The 21,363-nt window shown below is 43.3% G+C and overlaps 1 protein-coding gene across 1 annotated transcript in view; it reads right to left on the bottom strand.

The window, feature by feature from the left end:
- TENM4 (teneurin transmembrane protein 4) overlaps positions 1 to 21,363 on the bottom strand; it is a 1,193,139-nt gene that overhangs the window by 796,724 nt on the left and 375,052 nt on the right. Inside the window, exon 4 of the mRNA XM_085623238.1 lies at positions 806 to 895. The gene's annotated coding sequence lies outside the window, so the exon portion shown is untranslated. The remainder of the gene's footprint in view (positions 1 to 805; positions 896 to 21,363) is intronic.

Below are 21,363 nucleotides of genomic sequence, written 5' to 3'. Positions count from 1 at the left end.
GCAAAGACTTGCAAATTGACTCAGGGCATTAATGACCAATTAAAGCACAGATCAGTGAATCACTGCTTTCTGCAGTTCATTTGCTCAAGTGAATCCACCTTACACATCCTTTGCCATGGTGAATATAGGCTTTTAGATGTTATGAGATTGGCTCTGAATGCACCCATAAGGTCACATGAAAGGATCCTAGCCAATGCACAGCACTTTTATGACAGACAAAACTTTGCACTAAAAAACTGTATTGCATCAAAGAAAAGATGGATATGCAACATTCAGGAGGAAGAGAAAAAGAAATAGAGGTCATGTCAGGAAAAGGAGCACATTAGGCGCACATGTGGAAAAGACGTTGCAAGTTCTTAGCAGCATCTTAAGCAATAAAGACACATACATGATGGACATTTTTGGTAGTGTGTATTTTTTTAATGTGTTCTATGTATATAAGATTGCACTTGCCTCCAAAATGTATTATCAAATGTGCCAAGTGTATTAATAATAATGTTGAATGCCCCATTACAGTTGTTTTGTGAGCACAACACCACAGTAGCAGTGGCGATAGCATACACACATGCAACATATAGTGGTATTACACATAACAAAAATACAGCGTACTCCTTATGCAGTTTCTGTGATTTAAAAAAGTAAACAAAATCGCTGCTAAGACAGGCGCACAATTGGTTTGGGCACGCAACCGTACACATTTAATCATTTCTTTTTCATTGTGTGGCCCAGATCCACTCTTGTGCACTCAGGAAATGTGCAGCACCTTCTCACAACTAAAATAAAGTAGATACATCTCAGATTTTACCTCTTTCCTCGTGAAGGCCCTACGGGTGTGCCATCAAATCAGCGCCAAGTCCATGCTCTTTGATGTCGGGGTACGGTATTTCTGGGGTGCCTGTTGAGAGAATTAAGGTAAGTTAACTACTTGCCCAATCGAGTTCTACAGTTTATTTACTTGCTTAGTGAAACACTGGCTTATGACCAGAAGCTGCTTTATAGCAGCTCACATGGATTGTTCAGCCATGACTCTTATGAATCCCCTCATGTACCTCTTGTAAACGTTATCACATAACATGTAAAGTGCTCTGATACCTTCGAGTCTAGCTAGCGCTATACAAAACTCACAATAATAATGATGCACTGAGTTCCAGAGAGATACATGTACGTGGCACAAGTGTGGTGTGAATTCACCATCACTTGTACAAGTGCAGAAATGAAGCCAAGTCACCCTGCACAACATGATCGCCCTTTGCTGGGTCTGGTGGCATAGTGGACTAATGTACACACTGTGGGGGTCTGTTTTTGACCTCATGGTCACAGGTTCAAATCCCGGCAAGTCCACTCAGCCTTTCATCCCAATGAGGTCGATAAAATGAGTACCATTGTGTTGGGTAACAATAAACATCTGTAATTCAGCGTCAAGATACCCTGCTGGGCGCGCTTTACAAATACACATGTTATGTTTTGTTTCCAATGCTACTCCATGATGGACATCAGATATGGGCAGCAGGGGATAGAAGCTGCTGTCCTGGCTTACCTTTCAGTATTACATGCAATATCCTTGCTACCCCTGGTATTTAGGTCAGGGAGGCAGAGGCAGGAACAGAAGGTAAACAGAACTCGCATTGTTTCTGTGGTTTCTATCACTTGCCTTTCCCCCAGACCTTTGGCACTTAATCGGAGGATGATGAAGGTTTGAAGCTGGGGCAAGGGCCCAAACTATGATGTCAAAAGAGGGTCAAAGTGTGCAGGATTCAACTTGCTCTACATCTGGCCTTGTGGTAAATCGATGTTCATGTACCTCTCTTTTATGTTCAAAGACCAGTTCACCTTCATTTTACTACCCATATCGCCTTGTGGAAGTCGTAAAAATTATGACACATTATTGCACTAAATTATGCTACATTCAGGCAACAATAGGGGCATTGTTTGCTTGCATGTGGATTCATACTCTTCATTTTATATAAAGTGATGGCTTCTCCTTCTAATTAATCAATGAATGACGAAGGGCATATCCTCCATAGAAAAGACCGCAACCTTCTATAATTTGCATTAACCATTAATAAGGCATACAGTATCTTAGAAACGTAATGTAAAGAATCTAGTTTGAGGGCCTGACTACGAGTTAGGAGTAACCATGCACAGATGGTCCAGGTGACCAGAATTACTGTTTCCGAGCGGTATTTCCATACATTTACTCTAGTTACAAGTTAAATTCCACAGAATGGGGAATAACTGTGCAGACCAAGATTCACCAGAAATAAACCACACAACATTCCAGATTCCGCGAGTTTTAGTGCTCTCATTGCCAATGTATCATTTCACAGCTGGTGGCAAGTGGGATCAGGGGCTTCAGTGCCAACGAGAGTGGAAAGAAAGATTTGAGGGAGTAGATGAGGTGAAGGAAAAACTAGGTCTGGCGAGGGGAGAGCATTTAAAATGATGGGTTGGAGCTGGGCGCAAGGCTCGGCTGATGTTACAGCCAAAGTTCATGAGTTTTTGCCTGCCACAATTACAGGCCAGTAAAATTGAGTACGGAGTTCCTGCTCCCGGGCAAACCAAGTGCAGTAACACAGGCCCAGTCGTGATCCACCTGACTTGAAATCCGGCCCTAATAGGAGAACCTTCAGAGAAGTAACCGGGACTGTCACGAAGATCATGATGAGATGGACTCCAACACTGGAGGGGCTACATCTGCTCTTCATCTGTGTCACCCTCGAGGCCATCAGCTCTCCTATATACCTGGCAGAGAATCTAACCATCTCAGGTGCTCAATGCAGAACAGGACAGCAGGACATCTCCAGCCTGGAAATGAAAGGATGCAGGAAGAAAGCCGGCCTTTCCCATCTAGGGATTCAGGATCTGGAGAAGGATCCCCATGAACATCAGAATGGATCCTGCCCTCCTGCCAATATAATAGGAATTGAAAACACATTGTCTTCCAGGAGCTATAGCTCCTCGCTCTTGGGGAACCTACATTACCCTTTCACCATGTAAATAATCATGAAGCTTATCATTAGATCCACTCCGATGTTTATCCCCTATTCCTATTGAGCTTGGCGTAGGTGATGTAAATATCTCCATGCGTGTACAGGTGATACAGAATAAATGAGAAAGGTGGAAAAAGGTATCACATGATAAAAATGTGTTCAATCATTCACAATAATAGTCAAGGGAGTAATTTCTATTATGTAAGTCAATGGTATGCAGTCTGATGGAAAATATACAATCCCAGAAAAATAACTATGTCAAGGGACTTTCTGTGTGGTCTACGGTCCAATTCAGGTAGATACACGAGCCAGCATTGGTGGAATTAGCAAAAAGTTGAATGAGGCTGCAGATGATGTAGAAGAAGCATCAAACGATCCAGACACTCTCCGCAGAAGCCAACAGTAAACAAAACAAACTTGAGCAGGGATATCTGTGAGAAAGTCTCATGCAAGGTTGAGTCAAGTTGGGTCTTTTTTGACGCCTGAACAGCAGTGGCGGCTCCTCCGTTAAGATGGAGGAGGGTCGCCCCACTGCTCGTTGAGCAGCGCAAAATAAAAATAAAATGATAATAACAAGATGTTATTATCATGTTCTTTTTCTTTACGGGACCCTAGCGAGGTAGGGCGGAGTGGGGCTGGGCTCGCCACCGTCAGAGGGAGCAGGAGTGGTTTGCACTCCCTCCCTAAGTGCGCATGATGGCCTCTTTTGCACAGCCCAGTAGAGAACATGCCCATCCCCCCAGGCACTGCCTGAGCAACCAAACATACCGCTCAGACCAGCACAACGCTGCTCCTGCAGCACGTATTGGCTGGGAGAGTCCGGGAGCCAGCGTGCTTCTGGTGGCAGAGAGCGAGGACAGCGGAGAGACGTGCGGCGGCAGGGGTGAAGAAGGTAAGTTAATTTTATTTTTTCATGCCTCCCTACCTGCCTCACCACCCCCTGACAGAGACAGCCGCCACTGCTGAACAGGACCCGCCCATGATGCCGAATTAAATATATAGAGAGAGGAGATATCACTGCCATTAGAGGGAATGAAGATCAGGGATACAAAGTAATAGAGTGACGTTCAGTCTTCTATAGGATACGAATTAATAGGGTGACGGTCAGTCTGTCTTCTATATGCAAGGCAGCTTTAAGGATCTACTTGCTCGCCTTTTTGGGGAGAAAAGCACTTTATGACTTACTACCACAAATCATGTTTTAGAAATAATAATGGATTCCCCCCATAGATAAATTCCAGTTCAACAAGCTATTTTAGAACTCAACAGAAAGGCTGCAGGTTTGGTATAAACTATTCCAGACAGGGCTCCACGTAGAATACACAGGTAGATACCAAAAAAAAATAATTTGTTACTGCAACAAAAACAAGAACCGCTGACCTATGCCGCTTCAGCGGAAAGCTTCACCTTGAACTACTAAGAGAACTAATATGTATAGTTTTTTGAGTACGTTATAAAACCGAACTTATATAACTTCATGCATTGTATTCTAAAATCAGTATTTTCACAGCCTAGAAATAAAAAAGGATTTCTGTTGCAGTTCTTCATTCTAAGTTGTAGGGCAAACCTATTCGCTTTGGGCTATCTACGTATGCTTTGACTTCAAGGCACATCTTAGTCAAATAAAGCTTAATAAATTGCTGGTATCACATGACCTTACTGGTCACAAGCACCTATTTAAGGGAAATACCACTTTTTTCCTATTTTACTGTGATTTCTTTTCCTCCACTGCCATCTCTGTTTTTCTGTCCCCCTCTTATTTCACTGCCCTCAAGCTTGCAAGGTTCAAGGTTTTCTTGCCAGTCTTGTCCATGGAGATCTCGATAAGACCAACTTAGGCGATTCATATACAACCCATGAACCTGCATTGATCTCACCATCCTTTTCATTATTTAGGTCATTGATAAGATCAATCGTAACATCAACATCATTGATCACAATGGGAACCCTGCCAATATAGGGCCATGTGTGGGCAGTATCCAATGTATAGTTTCTCAGCAAACCGGCAATTGCTAATGTACAGTGTGAATTTCTAGCCTACAATTTTGATGACCTTTATCCCTTTATACACAGTATTTAATCGTTATGCACATTTCTTGATATATTTTGCATCGTTAGCCCAGTTTGACAGATTGAAGCCTATCTCATCATTATCACACCTTTGCATCCCATCTTTGCATCCTTCTAGCTTCGCGTTGGCATCTTTTGATCATCGCCTGTTCCCAACTTTGTGGAGTTTAATACTGTGCACTGCCACCACTGGTAGTCACTGTGCCATATTTCAGCTTCATTCACATTTCATCACTTAATTTGCATCTGGCAATGTGTCCCATTTCAATACTTTATTGGTAGTTGGGAATGCCACTAGGCCCATTGTTCTACACTGAGGATTGTGGATGTCCCACAATAAGCACTGATTGTGATTTGCAACAAATATTCAATGATGGTAGGACTGATATCAACTTGGGGTGGGCGAAGAACTCCGCTCTGCCTGGAGTTTCGCTCAGTCTGTGCGTGAGTTGCGCTAAACTCTGCAAAGTGAAGCTCAGTGAAGTTTTTTCTCTCAAGCTGCTCGCCAACGTTAGGTTGGCAAGCGCTCGCAAGAAAGAATCATATACTAGACCTCCTCCTGGCAAGATTTATCAACGTGGGCAAGCGCGGGAGGTCACGAGTGCTCGCATTGAGAAAGCTGCCGCTTGTTTTGAATGTTTATCCAGTGGCAGAAAGCAGCAGTGCCCTCTGGCGCAACGCGTATGCCGTTCGCGCTGATTTTACAGCGTGGGACAAAATCCCAGCACTAAAAATCAGTGCGAGCAGCGTGACTTAACAGACTCCGCCACTGGCGCAGCACCGCAGAGCACGCCAGAGTTTTCCCGGCACTTCGTGAATGTCCAGGGAGTAGAACTCTGCAAACTCCACCCAGGCCTAATATCAACTAGTTTGATTGTGAGGGAAGTGTAGTTAAGACGGTGTGGAAATATTTGGTGCACTGACGTGGAGGACAGAGGGGTTGACTTTTATTTGTGCACGCTCTTATGTTTCATTTGGGTAGCTGTCCAATGACAATGGAATAAGTCAGTCACTAAGCAGGAGGATCCTGAGCAAGGGGTGATGGAGACGTCAGGAGTTTCAGATTTTTTAGTGTGGCCTTGTCTGCCAGTAAACATCGTGGCAACTGTGATTTTGCAAATATTCGAGGGCATAGCACAGATTTATGTGTGCATGCATAATGCATAAGCAGTGCTTTGGCTATGACTGACCAAATCATTTAATACCAATATAGAAAATGATACTTCAAAGGCTTTCTGTCATACAGAACTAAGATGGAAGGTTCCAGAAACATGGTGCGTACATCTAAGAACCTAATTGGCAATGTAAGAATACACAGAAAAGCATAGACCATCTGGACACTAAGAATTAATAGCAGGGGAGCCCACGTGCAGTCTATCATAGTTTTCTATGAAAGCAGTATCCCTAGCAACACATAATTAGCTTAGAATACACATATATATATATATACATACATACATATATATATATATTTTTAAATAGTGTATGTGTGTGTGTATATATATCACTACTAGAATTTAATAAGTTATTTAGAGATAAGCTTTCCTAATGGGATTGCAGCCTTCCATATATTATATTTATATTTGCAACTACCATGCCTCTGTTTACAAAAGCACTCTGAGCCACGCCAGAGTCACTGATTTGCCTTTGTTTTCTCCGAAAAGAGGACACCAACCAATGCGTTTCAACCTGACGACGTGGGTTTTGCCCACATGACTATAAACTACAACAGCGTGCTTAAAAAAGGTGAATGTTATAGACATAGAAAACAATTTTCGTGAAAACGGTTAAAAAAAATGTAAATAGAATTAAAAAATCCATAGTGTGCACTTCAAATAATCAATGCAGCAACACGTTTCACCAATTGTGAGTTTGTGTATATCACATTTTATTGGTTCGTATTTTAATCAAAATTCTATTCAAATATATCCAAGATTAGACTTTGTCTGTAATTCAAAAATTATATCAGGAAATTGTAAAAATCTTTTGCTTTAATGGATATAGAAGACAGACTGTTGTGTTCCATCATCATTTTTTTGCACTTCGTTTTATCACTCTAATATTTCAAATTTAATATTGCATATAATGTTATTCTAATTCATGATTTTATTGGGCATTGTTTTATCATTCTAATATTTCAAATTACACATTGTTTCTAATTTAGAACTGTGTGAATGAATGGGGTTTGATTTCGTATCTAGTATCCAACTGGTGTTATGGAGCCCATACAGCCACTGTGATGTAACAATGATCTGTTAGCATAATCTCGAAGACAGACTAATAGTATATTATAGTAATAACAATAGCAATGATAATAGTACTGAGAAAGAGCAATGATCAAAGTACTACCATTATATGCAACGTAAGTGTCATTTCTTGTACTAAGCATATGATAACTTTTAAGTAAATGGCATAAAATATGAATATTTCCGAAAATCTTGCTTGCCCAATTTAAAAACGGAATAGATACAGACGAAAGACTATTATGGCCTTCTGGTTATGTCAAGCCCTTCAGTCAGTATATCTTGAGACAATGTATAAATCGATTCTCTGGCTCACTAAAAGAGGGGGGGGGGAGGGGGGGTTCTGACCCAAGTGACCATATACTGAGATCAGAACGTTCAAATGTCCGGCTGTTACAAACGATGATGGGGCTTGCCTAAGAGGGCATGTCCTGGGGATCAGAACATGAGATTACCATATATTTCCACAATGTCTTCACTTATGTCTAAGATCTGACATTCAACACGATATAAAGAGACGCCTTTGAAACAAATCACCAATGTAAACTTGATACCATTGCTCTATGTTATACATTGCTGTAAAGAACACACATCAAGCTAACCTCAGTGAAGACTAGTAGTACAAGTGTCATTTTCACTCTCTATACGTACATATGGATAACCCAGAGAACACCATAGTGTCAGCCATGTCTAGGCACTCACAGGCAATATAAAAATTGTTATAGCAACTTTCAGAAGTACTATGAATATTTGTACTTAACTTTGAGAAATATGTTCCTGATGTTTGGCCCAAGAACAGAAATCCTCCCATCTAGCCTCTAACTTTAGCCTTAGGGCCTCATTACGATGCCGGTCGGACGTTTATATATCCTATTGCGGCTTGTGCTGCGGGCTGCAGCAGAAACCGCAATAGGAAAATTACACTTTTTAAACATCCATGCACCATGTGGCAGGCTCCATGTGGGGCCTGCCGCACAAAGTCCCTTTCCGACCGCCTTTCTATGGCGGTCGGACAGCCATAGAAAGGCTGTAGGAAATGTGCCTCGTAATCCCCACGGCGGTGCCTAAGCAATTTTGGGAATTACGATCCACCCTCCAACCTGACGGACTCCTTGAGCCTGTCGAAGGCGGAGCGGAATCCCCCCGCAGGCATCGGTCGGACCGCCGGTATCCTAATATGGCAGTCAGACTGATGCCTCAGATGTCGGGCAGAATGCCACCGATGAGCTGTCTGATGGTTTTCCCCGACATTGTAATGGGGCCCTTGGTAGGGAGTGAAGCTAATAAATGGCTGCCTTCATTGACCATATAGTGGAGGGGGTGGCGACAACAGCAGTTTAACTGCAAAGTTCACTGCTGCCGGGCCGTAGAAATACCTGAAACCCGGTATCCGTCTCTTGAAGCTCACTTGTACCCTATGTGAAGACAATGAGTCGATCTCCTAAGTTCAGAGATCGGATCCCACTTGCGATGACCAGAATAAGACTCACTGTTTCTTCAGAGCTCGATGTACCTGCTATAATTGTGATTCCGGCAGTCTCCCAGAATGGATGTTCACTTTGTGTGGAATGCCATATATGGTCAAATAAGCATCTGAGGATGTAAGCAAGACTCACAAATACTAATGAAGTACAGCTCTTGAGCTGTAAAGTCGTCATGAATTTGCCCGTGCTCTGCATTTGTACACAGGCTGGGACTTTCGCGGAACAGCAACGCAGCTTCCCTCAAATGATTACCTCCTGAGATGTCACCAAGCCGGGGACGCAGCTGCAGCTAGATCACGTTATGTGGAACAGGTGTTATGAGCCATCCCATCTCCAGGCTGCCAAACCCAGTTAGGTGGAACAGAAGAATTGGAAATTCAAAGTGACCAGCCAATTTGCTGGTCAATTTGCATATGGTTGCCTCTTATATCCTTATCTACGTTCCTGAGAAAGCCTTGCTACACTGGTCAGTAGTAATGGATGGCTGACAGCTACGCCGTTGCTGAGGATAAGGTTTTATTTCAGCAGACATCATGTGTGGCAAGGCCTGTGAGCCCCACTGCATACCTCATCATGCCTGTGAGATCCCCACCAACAGTTGTTCTTAACTTTTTGACTCCTGTGGAGCCCAACTTACTCATTACTGGAATCCGGATACCCCTCAATAAGCAATTTCAATTATATGAACCGCAAAACAATATTAAAAAATATGGAACCGAGCATTCATGAAACAAATACACAAATGAATAAATATTTTACTTATATCACAAATATTTTTTTTTAAATCTACATTTTAATTTTAATGGGAAGGTCGGTGCTTTTCTAAATTCAACTAAAGCCACCGATCGCCCATACAATATTCTTTTTGATACACTTGCACTGCACGCACAAATAAATCCGAGGATACAACTTACATTTTCCAATTTCAAATTCCTTGACATTTACAGAACAATTAAAAAAAACACAATGTTACATTTTGTTTTTTATTTACATATTCTTTTGTAATCTGTTGATATTAATAAATATTTTAAACAGTCGCGGAACACCTGAGTTTGCCTCGCAGACCCGCAGGGGTCCCCGGACCACAGGTTGAGAACCTCTGCCCTACATGACACAAGAGCATTCATTAAAAAGCTTTTGTATTCGAGGTTATTTGTTGCTGTGCTACCCAAAATACTGTACTGACAGTTACCTTTCTACTGTTTGAGTTACTAGATTTCTCTGCATTGCCAAGGGCTTCTTGTTCCAGTCCAAGACAATCTACATAATGAAAAGGTGGCCCAAACTCATTTGTAACACCTTAAGTCAGTTTTGTTTTTGTTTATTAGAAAGCGATTTTCATGCTAGAACCTGGAGACCTAACCTTAAGGTAGGAAAAAGTGCAAAGTGGAGTAAAATGCAAGTCCTGTGCATTTTGTGAATTGTTGTTTTTCCTAAAACAGGTATTGACCACTAAGTTAAAGCATTGAGAGTGCTCTTAGTTAAAATGCCCGTTCTAACTTAAAGTGTCCTGCAGAACTTGGAGCAGCTATGGCACTATTGTAACCTGGCACTTTCTTCCAATTGGCTCTTAGGATGAGAACCACAACTACAAGTCCCAGAATGCTCTAAGTTGTTAAAAGAATGTCAAGCACTGAAACTCCTCCCATCTGTGCTGCTGCCAGAGAAAGATAATCACCATAGATTATCTAGTTATCTAAGACACTTTTACAGCATTACAATGTCATATCTGTGGCCCATAAAGTTCAAACTCAGCCAACTGGATAAATAAACAAAATGATCACTGCTGGTGGAGGGCAAGCACTTTGTTGGGTGGAAGCACACATCTTCTGCCCAATCAAAACATGTACTCCTGGCTCCCAATATGTGGGTGTAGCCAAAGCCCCTCTCTAGTGATGCTCACATAATTGTTTGGCGACAACTACTTTGTGAAGTCAGACAATAAAAACAGTTCTCTTCACTTAGCCCTGCCTCTCTAACAATTCCTCCACAATAAGCAATCTAGAATGTTGCTTTGCTCGATGATGTCGTCTGGGGTTTTGAGAATATTGCCACATCAGTTACTAGATAGATGGCACTTTTAACAACCTAAAGCATTCTGGGTGTGTGCCTTGCTCACTTCAATCGAACCCAATGAACTAGCCGTCTATAAACAAAGATCTGAAAGTGTAAAGACCAACAATAGAAAATTATGCTCAAAGTAACTCGCTTTTTGGTTGTATTGCTTATTATGGTATTTTAATTGTTTATATTTCTTCTCCCAAAACTAATAAAGATATTAGAACACAAAAAGTCAACAAAAAAAAAGTAACTCTGAGCATCTGGTGGCCACAATAGTGCTCAACCACGCCCACACAAAAACACAGTTCACATCTATGGCTCTAGTAGCAGTAGTTTCTGACAGGGACTGTCAGCTAATGCAAGAAATAAAAATCTACGTCCATCTCTTGCGTGGCTTAATTCCCTCTGACAGGTTATCAGCGCTGCATGCTGGCCACAGGGTGCAGATCCCGAGTGCCAATGCAGCTACAGCAAAGCAGAGCTGGCGCGGCACACTCAGGATGCGCACTGAATAGCGGCCCCAGGAAAAGCACTCATTATTTTGTCCCCCTATGGAGGGGGAGAAAAAGGAAACAGTTGAGCAACTCTAATGATGCTAGCTATCCTCAAAATAGATGTGTTTGGCCACTGGGAGCACTAGAAGACTTCCAGGTGGCCAGGAGGAAAAAGCCAAAAGAGCGTGTTCTTCTGAGAGCGTTGCGAAGCAGGAGATGTGCCTTGTGCGCTGTCGCAGGCCTACAGGTGTTCCTATTTCCATGTATCAATTCATCTTTTTAGATCCAGCAGATGTGTTGCGAGCGGACCCGGCAGGGATGCTTCTATTGCAAAATTCACTGCCATTAAATTTCAAAATATGTCCTATAAGCCCAATGAAAAGGTCCACCTAATATGGCTTCTTGGCATGAAAAGAGCTGCGGGGAGCTGATATAGAACGAGAGACGCTTATGACTTTGTCAATCTCCTTTGCCGCTGGATATCCAGTGAGATGCCGTACACAACTCAATCCATCAGTTGCAAAGTGAGACGTGTGTACTTTAACCCACCTCAAATGCGGCATTATAAGACGTTAAAAGTAGGAAATGTGCCACATATGCTGCAAAATGTGTTTGTTTCTTCAAAGTGATTAGCGGATATGCTGACACGCTAACACTCACACATGCACATCTGATTAAATTTTATGTTGCTAAGCAGTTGTCAGAGGGCAGCGCTCTTAAACGCTAGGAGAAGGTAAGTGTGAATAAGCAGAAATGGAGGGTAGTCTGCTACATATTTCACAATCATTCTGTTGTGCAAAGGGACAATCTTATTCAAATTATCCCTCCAGGAAGGTTTCAATGTGACATTTTACCCGCCTTCTTCTGCACTGATCACAGTTCCATTGATCGCTGCGTTCCTAGGTAAGGGGGTTTGCCAAACCAAACAAACTGATCCCCTGTGTCAACCAGAGCCTGCTCTCAGGAGTTGTAGATCCTTGATCATGAGCAATGAAACTGACTTTTGGACGAGGAGACCAAGCTATGATCCTTACTTCTCTTAGTAAACAACATTGAATGATCATAAGTAAATTCTTTTGTGTCAGTCGTCTTGAGTTTTCTCATCTATCATTGGAAAGCAGGTGGAAAGAGTACCACGAACAAGATCTCAAAGCAACTTCACTGGTTCTATGCACCATGGAACATGTCAAGATTATTCAGTTTGCTGTCCTGATGTATCTGATCACTTTCCCACATGACCAGCTCCCTCCGGCACCTTTTTCCTGAGGCATTATGGAAGTCACCTTGCCATAGCTGAAAATGTCAATCATCACAGAAAGAAAGATGGACACTCTCTTGAAAACTTAGATAAGAATGCCGTTGATCTCTCGATTACCTCTCCCTTGGACTTGGAAGGTGTCGTCTGTAGGCAAAATCAGGGACATTGAAGAAATGTGAAGAGAAGGATGGAAATTTCAATTCGTGTGCCATTTTAACGGATGAGTCGGGTGGAAGTGGGTCCTTTATCGACTATGAAACACAAGTTCATAGCATTGATTGGTTTAGTAGGCAGCATAGCAGAAGCAAGTGGAGCAGTGGGGCCCATGCACAGCAAATGTCGTAGTGCTCTTAATAAGTGTTGGGACTGGGCAAATGGAGGGCTTGGACTGTAGGAGCTGGAGGGAAATGTAGCTGTAAATGATGTATTTGTATGTAGACGGGTTCTGTTACTTTGGTCAACACAAGATATAATGTAAAGAATCCTTTACAGTTTACAGTGTTAGTTGGGGGGCTCTCACACAAGAATATTTTTAGGATTTAGTTGCAAACTAAGTATTCAAAAGCATATTTGGTAAGTACACACTTAATAGGAATTGAAGACTGCTTCACAGATGGGGGATTGCAGGTTGCCCCCCCCCCCCATGAATATTTGGGGGAATTTGTTGATTGTCATATAAGCTCAAAATACGTTGACAAAAACAAATCATAAGTACCCCGTTCATCTCCCTAGGCCTACATGGGAGAAACCGGTTGTCTATGAACAATCCGATTTTCTAAGTGTGCTTATTTTGTCATTCAGTTAATCGCAAGGGTTGCACAATACTCAAGATTGCTTATATGTCGTTAGATCTACCGTACCAGAATGCTTGATTACAAAAGGGCCATTAACTCTCTCTCTCTGGGTTACTCCTCTTTCCTCAAATTAATGCTCCACCTTTTTTTTTTTTATTTAAAATGTATCCTATATTCTCTCCCAATTCAGATTCTGTTGTCTCTCTACATTGGGGATCTGTTGCTTCTCTCAGTTCAGGAAGGCTCTCTTTTCACTATCCAGAATCTACAACCTTCTTTGGCTTACTTTTATCTTCTCCGTCCACTCAGAATCAGCCCTTTCTGTCAATTCAGAACTTATACCCTTTGTCCATTCGGTGTTGGTCAGACTCTACCTCTGCCCTCCATGCAGTCTCTACCTCTGCCCTCCATGCAGACTCTACCTCTGCCCTCCATGCAGACTCTACCTCTGCCCTCCATGCAGACTCTACCTCTGCCCTCCATGCAGACTCTACCTCTGCCCTCCATGCAGACTCTACCTCTGCCCTCCATGCAGACTCTACCTCTGCCCTCCATGCAGACTCTGCCTCTGCCCTCCATGCAGACTCTACCTCTGCCCTCCATGCAGACTCTGCCTCTGCCCTCCAAGCAGACTCTACCTCTGCCCTCCATGCAGACTCTACCTCTGCCCTCCATGCAGACTCTACCTCTGCCCTCCATGCAGACTCTACCTCTGCCCTCCATGCAGACTCTACCTCTGCCCTCCATGCAGACTCTGCCTCTGCCCTCCATGCAGACTCTACCTCTGCCCTCCATGCAGACTCTGCCTCTGCCCTCCAAGCAGACTCTGCCTCTGCCCTCCAAGCAGACTCTACCTCTGCCCTCCAAGCAGACTCTGCCTCTGCCCTCCATGCAGACTCTGCCTCTGCCCTCCATGCAGACTCTACCTCTGCCCTCCATGCAGACTCTACCTCTGCCCTCCATGCAGGCTCTGCCTCTGCCCTCCATGCAGACTCTGCCTCTTCCCTCCATGCAGACTCTGCCTCTGCCCTCCATGCAGGCTCTGCCTCTGCCCTCCATGCAGACTCTGCCTCTGCCCTCCATGCAGACTCTACCTCTGCCCTCCATGCAGACTCTACCTCTGCCCTCCATGCAGGCTCTGCCTCTGCCCTCCATGCAGACTCTGCCTCTGCCCTCCATGCAGACTCTACCTCTGCCCTCCATGCAGACTCTACCTCTGCCCTCCATGCAGACTCTGCCTCTGCCCTCCAAGCAGACTCTGCCTCTGCCCTCCATGCAGGCTCTGCCTCTGCTCCTCATTCAAGCTCTAGTTCTACTCCTATTTCAGACTCTACCTCTGCTCTCCATCCAGACTTTACCTATGACTTCCAGTCAAACCCTGCCTCTACTTCTGCACTACACTCTAGCTTTATCTCTGATCTGCATTCAGACTCTACCTCGGCTCTTCATTCAGGCTCTGCCTCTGCTCCTCATTCCGACTGTAGCTCTACTCATATTTCAGACTCTGCTGCTGCTCTGCATTCAGACTCTATCTTGGTTCTCCATCCAGATGCTACCTGGGCTCTCAATTTAGTCTCTACCTCGGCTCTCCATTCAGACCTTGACTCTCCAGCCAGGCTTTAACTCTGCTCTCCATTCAGGCTCTGCCTCTGTTCCTCATTGGAAATCTAGTGCTCCTTGTATTTCAGATTCTACCTCTGCATTCCGACTTCCTATCGGCTTTAAATTCAGACTCTGCCTCTGCTCTCAATTCAAGCTCCGTCTCTGCTCCCCATTCGAGCTCTTATTTCAGACTCTACCTCTGCCATGCATTCCGCCTACGGGCCTGATTTAGATCTTGACGGACGAGTTACTCCACCACAATGGTGACGGATATCCTGTTTGCCGAAAAATAAATCCCATTATGTCCTATGGGATTTATATTTTGGTGGATGGGATATCCCTCACCCTTGTGAGGAAGTAACCCGTCCGACCAAGATCTAAATCAGGCCCTATATCTCCTCTCCCTCTTCAGACTGTCCATCCTTTCTCCATTCAGTCTGTCGGACTCGAGCTCTGTTCTGCATTCTGACTCTAGCTCTTATCGCCATGAAAGATGCATATCCTTTCTGTACTCTGAGCCTGTCTTTCTCTATATCTGCTTGCCATTCAGAACGTATCTCGTTGCTCCATTCGAAGCCTGTCAGATTCTACCTCTGCTCTCCATGCAGAGTCTATCTCTGCTCTCCATTCAGACTACATCTGTTCTCCCGATTGAGAATAAATCTCTGCTCTCCACTCAGAATGTATATACTTTCTCCATTCAACATCTCGCCCTGCTCTCAATTCAGAATCTATCTCTGCTCTCCATTCAGAATCTAACTCTACTCTCTGTTCAGAATCTATCTCTACTCTCCATTCAGAATCTAACTCTATTCTCTGTTCAGAATCTATCTCTACTCTCCATTCAGAATCTATCTCTACTCTCCATTCAGAATCTAACTCTACTCTCCATTCAGAATCTATCTCTGCTCTCCATTCAGAATCTAACTCTACTCTCTGTTCAGAATCTATCTCTACTCTCCATTCAGAATCTAACTCTACTCTCTGTTCAGAATCTATCTCTACTCTCCATTCAGAATCTAACTCTACTCTCTGTTCAGAATCTATCTCTACTCTCCATTCAGAATCTAACTCTACTTTCTGTTCAGAATCTATTTCTGCTCTCCATTCAGAATGTATCTCTGCTCTCCATTCAGAATCTATCTCTGCTCTCCATTCAGAATCTATCTCTGCTCTCCATTCAGCATCTATCTCTGCTCTCCATTCAGAATCTATCTCTGCTCTCCATTCAGAATCTAACTCTACTCTCTGTTCAGAATCTATCTCTGCTCTCAATTCAGAATCTAACTCTACTCTCTGTTCAGAATCTATCTCCGCTCTCCATTCAGAATGTATCTCTGCTCTCCATTCAGAATTTAACTACTCTCCGTTCAGAATATATTTCTGCTCTCCATTCAGAATCTATCTCTGCTCTCCATTCAGAATCTAAATCTATTCTCCATTCAATATATTTAATCTGCATTCAAACTCCACCAATGTTCTACATTCAGACTCTATGTCTACTCTCCATTCTGACTCTCTCTCTCTCTCTCTCCATCTCCTCTCTCAATTCTGACTTTACATCACCTCTCCAATCTCTCTTCCTTCAGGCTTTGTCTTAGCTTTTCATTGGTCCCATTTTTAGGTCTCGCCTATGACAGCGCATGTGAGACCCTTTGTTACCCTACAGGTGACTTTAGAGGCCACCCATTGCTTACCATTGGTTGGTTTCATTGTCACTTTCAAATGTGTACTTCTTATTGGTCTGCTTCTGTAGACTTCCTTCCTCCTTATTTGTTTGTGCCTCCCCTGGATCATGGGTGCATTACTTGTGATCTTCCACTGCTCATATTTCAGGCGTGACTTTTTTTCTTTTTGTTTAAGCAATCTGTGAGAATCCATGTTTTACGTCTCCCTCATTTACTTCCTTCTTCTATGTCCCTCCCCCAGTACCTCCCACCCAAACTTCCTCCGTGTGTCTGTGTGATTGCCCCAACCCAACCCTCCATAGTCCATGTACTAGCCCTAGTCCCTCCCACCGACCCACCGTTTTGTGTGTGCTTGCCCTCAGCCCTCCCTCTATTGTCCGCCTGCTTCCCCAAGCCTCTCCTGTCCACACTCTGCTGTCCGTTGTTGTCCATCTGCTTGCCCCAATCCTTCCTGCCCACGCTCTGATGTCTGTTTACTTGTCCCAGCTCTCCCTTCATGTTCCCTCAGAGAAGCACCATTCAACAAATACAAAAAAAGGTCTATGACATGATCAACGTTGGCCACGTCATGTCGCTTTTTACAAAATTAGTTTTAACCATGCTGCACAGCAGCCGCGCTGCTATACAAAATGGCTACAAAACATTGCCAAAGCCAATAGCTCTCGTAGGGGAGACCTACTGGCTTTGCCAATGCTTGTTCATTCTTGGCACTGTAAGGGGTGTGGATTTTAACCTACCCTGCTGTGTCAATTTGGACAGATGACTCAAATAATTTTTTTAAATATAAGCATTTTGGCATGCTATGCCACAATTAAATCTGTTGGACCTAGGATGTGAACTCTCACAGCTGAGTAAAGATCCCAGGGTCTGAAGAACTACTGGCATGACCCTTTCGAGTGACAGTGCGTGATATGTGTGCTGGAGGATGTGACACTCAACCCTTGTAAATCACATATGTGCAGGGCTTTAAGTAGGCTGGGTCCTGACGGTGCTCAGCACCTGCAGTGCTAAAAAAAAAGGTGAGGAGACAGGTCCCTAATGGGCTCTCCAGTTTTGCCCTCACCCTGAGGGTAAAAAAAATCTTAACTCTGCCACAGTACCACCCTTCACTGCATTTAATGTAACTCCAAACAGACTTGTTATAGTTCTTTCACACTCTCATTATTTCAGAACTGAAACATTTTCAATATCATATATAACGAAGCCATAGTTGTTGCTTATTTCTCTTATGCAATTAACAACCATGGGAAAAGCCAATAGTCCTGGCTTGTTGTAGGTGTGATGTCACTTGTAATATATATCCTGATGCAATGACAGAAGCAGCAAATTACCCGTCCGGTGGCACACTATGCTAAGCACAGTTTTTTAGTTTATGTGTTTTAAGCCACGCCTTACTGCCATCGGCCACGCCCCTTTGAGAGACCCCCACGCCCCCAGTTTTTTTCATTACACACAAGTGTATTATGTGTATAATACATATGTTAACTTTGTGATGCATACCGGAGGATGGAAAGCTTTTTTTGCAAATGTTTCTGAAGGATGCATATTTGCCAGGGGCGATTAGGACAGGTGGGCTAGGAAGTGGGTATGTATAAAAATGTTAGTGTGCATGTAAAATCTCATATAAAGCTCAATTATTGGTCTGCCTGTCTTTCATGTAATTTAAGGGATTTCCTTTTCACAAAATCTTAATTCTCTGGGGAATCTAAGGTTTGGGTTGAAAATATCCTAAGGGAATTGTGAAACAGGGTGCATGCTACAGACCTGCTTGTGACATTCATCACTGGACTTTAGAAACGTTATGGGCAATATTTGGAGCTGATTTCTCACGTGCCTTTTGTATCCGAAGCCCTATCTTTAGTAAAGTGTTCACGCGGGCCCCCAACCCCTGCGTGTAACATGGTAAAAAGCAAAAAATATTCATATTACTTGCCGAAGTAATTCTCAATTTTGCCCAGGCATAGCATGGAGTGCTTGGGATTTTCAGATGAACACAATCATTTAAATGTTGGCTGGTTGTAGTCAGCACTTAATTTGTAAAAAAAAAATTAAGTGTCAGGGCCTAAGGCACTTTATACACCATCAACAGCTTTGCTGCTGCTGCAGAATGTCAGAACAAGCCTTACTTATGTACTAGAATTGTCATTATTAAATAAACACTCCCCTGATAAATTCATTTGAAGAATTTACACACAGCGCCACCATGTGGTGTAATCCCATACTAAGTGCAGGTGTTTAGAAATAAGTGCCTGGGCCATTCACCGGAAAACACCGGCACAAATTAAGCACTGGTTGGGTTTAGAATTGAGTTGTTGCTGGTAGAATGTGAATCATCAGAACCAACCAATCAGAAGCAGAGCAAGCAATGTGTACATCACCCGCAGACTGTTGGCTGCCCGCTGAAGAGCCCCTCTCGAACCACCCTGGAATTAACCCCAGGGGTCACACTGACACGGCAGAAGGCTGCTGCATGGGAGGGCTCTAGGTTTTTTAGGAAGTAAGTCTGCTGGGTAAAGGCAGCCCCTCCCCATAGGTTTCCAGCCATAGATCGTGTTTTCATGGTGTCACTGGAGGCGGGGCTGATCACAAGGCCTATCTGAGAGCTATCCACAAAGGAGCTTTTTTTAGGAGACAGGATGGGCGGTGCTACTTCCAGCAGGCACTATTCTATATATTTTTTATCTTTCCCAGAGTTCTGGAAAACGACCCGTGAAAACAACATGTTTGCCGTTTCTTTTAGTAAAACTCCTCGACAGCAGAAGACTACCTTACTGGGTTTTGTTTGAATTGACCTAGAGGTGAAATTTTCGATTCTTCTATAGAGTCAATTAAAATAAAATATAAGCGTTCACCTTTGTTTCAATTCAAAGCCATCTTAGTAATCATTTCTATACTGCATCTCACTTTACATTAAGTGACTTTATTATATTGACTAGACTGACATTAAACCTTCAAAACGTTGCTGACATTTAATGTAATCTGTTCTGAATGTATCCGTTTTTTGTTTATTTAAAAACAAAGGGGCTTAAAACTTAAACCTATTGCACAGGCCCAATGTGTTCATGATAACAAACTGCATGTTTTGTTTATTGTTTCTGAACAGTAGAAACCCTTTCTTTGTGAACCCCCTAATCGGCGAGTTTAGTAGTGGCAAGAAGCCCAATAAATGTAATGCTCGACGCTGACTTCTGCTGTTGATCAAAATGTCATGAGCAGGAATTGCGTCAAAGCCAACTTAGCCTTTCATCCTTCTGAGGTTGGTAAACTGAATTCCCTAAAAAGATGGATAATAATAGTTGCATTTGTTATTTACAGCGCTAAGAAAGGTCATATTTGTGGCATAGCCCGCTGTAATAAAGTACTAAAGTATTACGGATTCCAAGCAGAGACGTTTGAAGACATGACGCAAAGATGAGCAAAGGGGGCAATTGCCAAGGGCCCCCCTGGGAAAATGAATAATTTAAATTAAATGAATACTTTTTTCATTTAACCTCTGCCTATCCTATTGTTCTATCTAAACCTCTCTCCCTATCTTCCTACCTCTACCTCGGACTCTGTTCCTCCTCCCCGCATAGTTTTAAGAATGTTTGGGTTAATGGGCAAGACAAATTTCAGATTTTTGTGTGGCCGGATTAAAGGATGACATATAATTTAGTACTGTTTGGCATTATGCAGGCTTGAATTAGCAAGAAATGGATAATTAAATTACATGTTGTTCTGTATAAGGGCCCTCAAATTTGTCTTGCCGGGGCCCCCCAAAATCCTTAAAATGACATTGCTTCCAAGTAAACTTCCTGAGTGGTCCGGTAGTAGCTGGTCTGGTTATAAAGGGTGGGAAGGAGTGTGTTTTTTGTGGTGATGTGCCGTTTGTTGCGGATTTGGGGGTCTCATCCGGTCTCTAGGTAACGACTGCTGGTAATTGGCGTTCACGCACTGTAATGAGAGACGATACACCGCGTTATGCATCGTATTAAAGTTACCCTGTATCCCGGGCATAGCCATGAATGTGGCTATTAAAGACACCATAACCCTCCCTCGGGCTCCCTGTCAAGGTAAACTAAACTCCGAGTAACAAATGTCGTCTGGTCACAAAACGCAAAAACTCAACTCGACGCGCAATTATTACAGCCATTTTCCTGTCAGCGCGCCTTATTTCTGCGCGTGATTGACTAGTTACCGCTCTGGCTACACAAAAAAGGCCCCCAGAGGCCTGACACAGGCATCAAAATATTTGCCTTGCAACACTCATTAGCGCCTTCTGTGAAGCCCACACCAGCCCGCGGGCCCGTTATGACACTAAAAATATTCTGCGGTGAGGTAAACAAGGTTTTCGCTCGAAACACACACAGCAGGCCAAAACGGTTTAATTTTCGCTTTGTTGTTCCTTGAAACCCTCTATTAATGTTATTTTATAAACGTCCTGCTCTGTGTTTTGAAGGGCTAAACTTTTTCTCAAGCTAGAGGGTTCCCTGTAAGCCTTGATAGAGCGAAGGACCCCTGCCGTTCAGTCGGTTGGTCCAGCCAGCTCCCCGCTTTATCAATCAGTTTTGTCTGCTGGTGATAAAAAAGCACGTGGCCCGATAACATATGTTATGTAGAGGAGCTATACAAAGCAAGGCACATTACCACCGGGCTACGGTCACATTGCTAGCCACCACACATTGACACGAGAAAACCAC

This window comes from Triturus cristatus, chromosome 8 (assembly GCF_964204655.1).
Source record: "Triturus cristatus chromosome 8, aTriCri1.1, whole genome shotgun sequence".
In the NCBI taxonomy this organism is placed as follows: domain Eukaryota; kingdom Metazoa; phylum Chordata; class Amphibia; order Caudata; family Salamandridae; genus Triturus; species Triturus cristatus.
The sequence above is the reverse complement of the archived record's forward strand: the minus strand, read 5'-3'. Positions and strand labels throughout refer to the sequence as shown.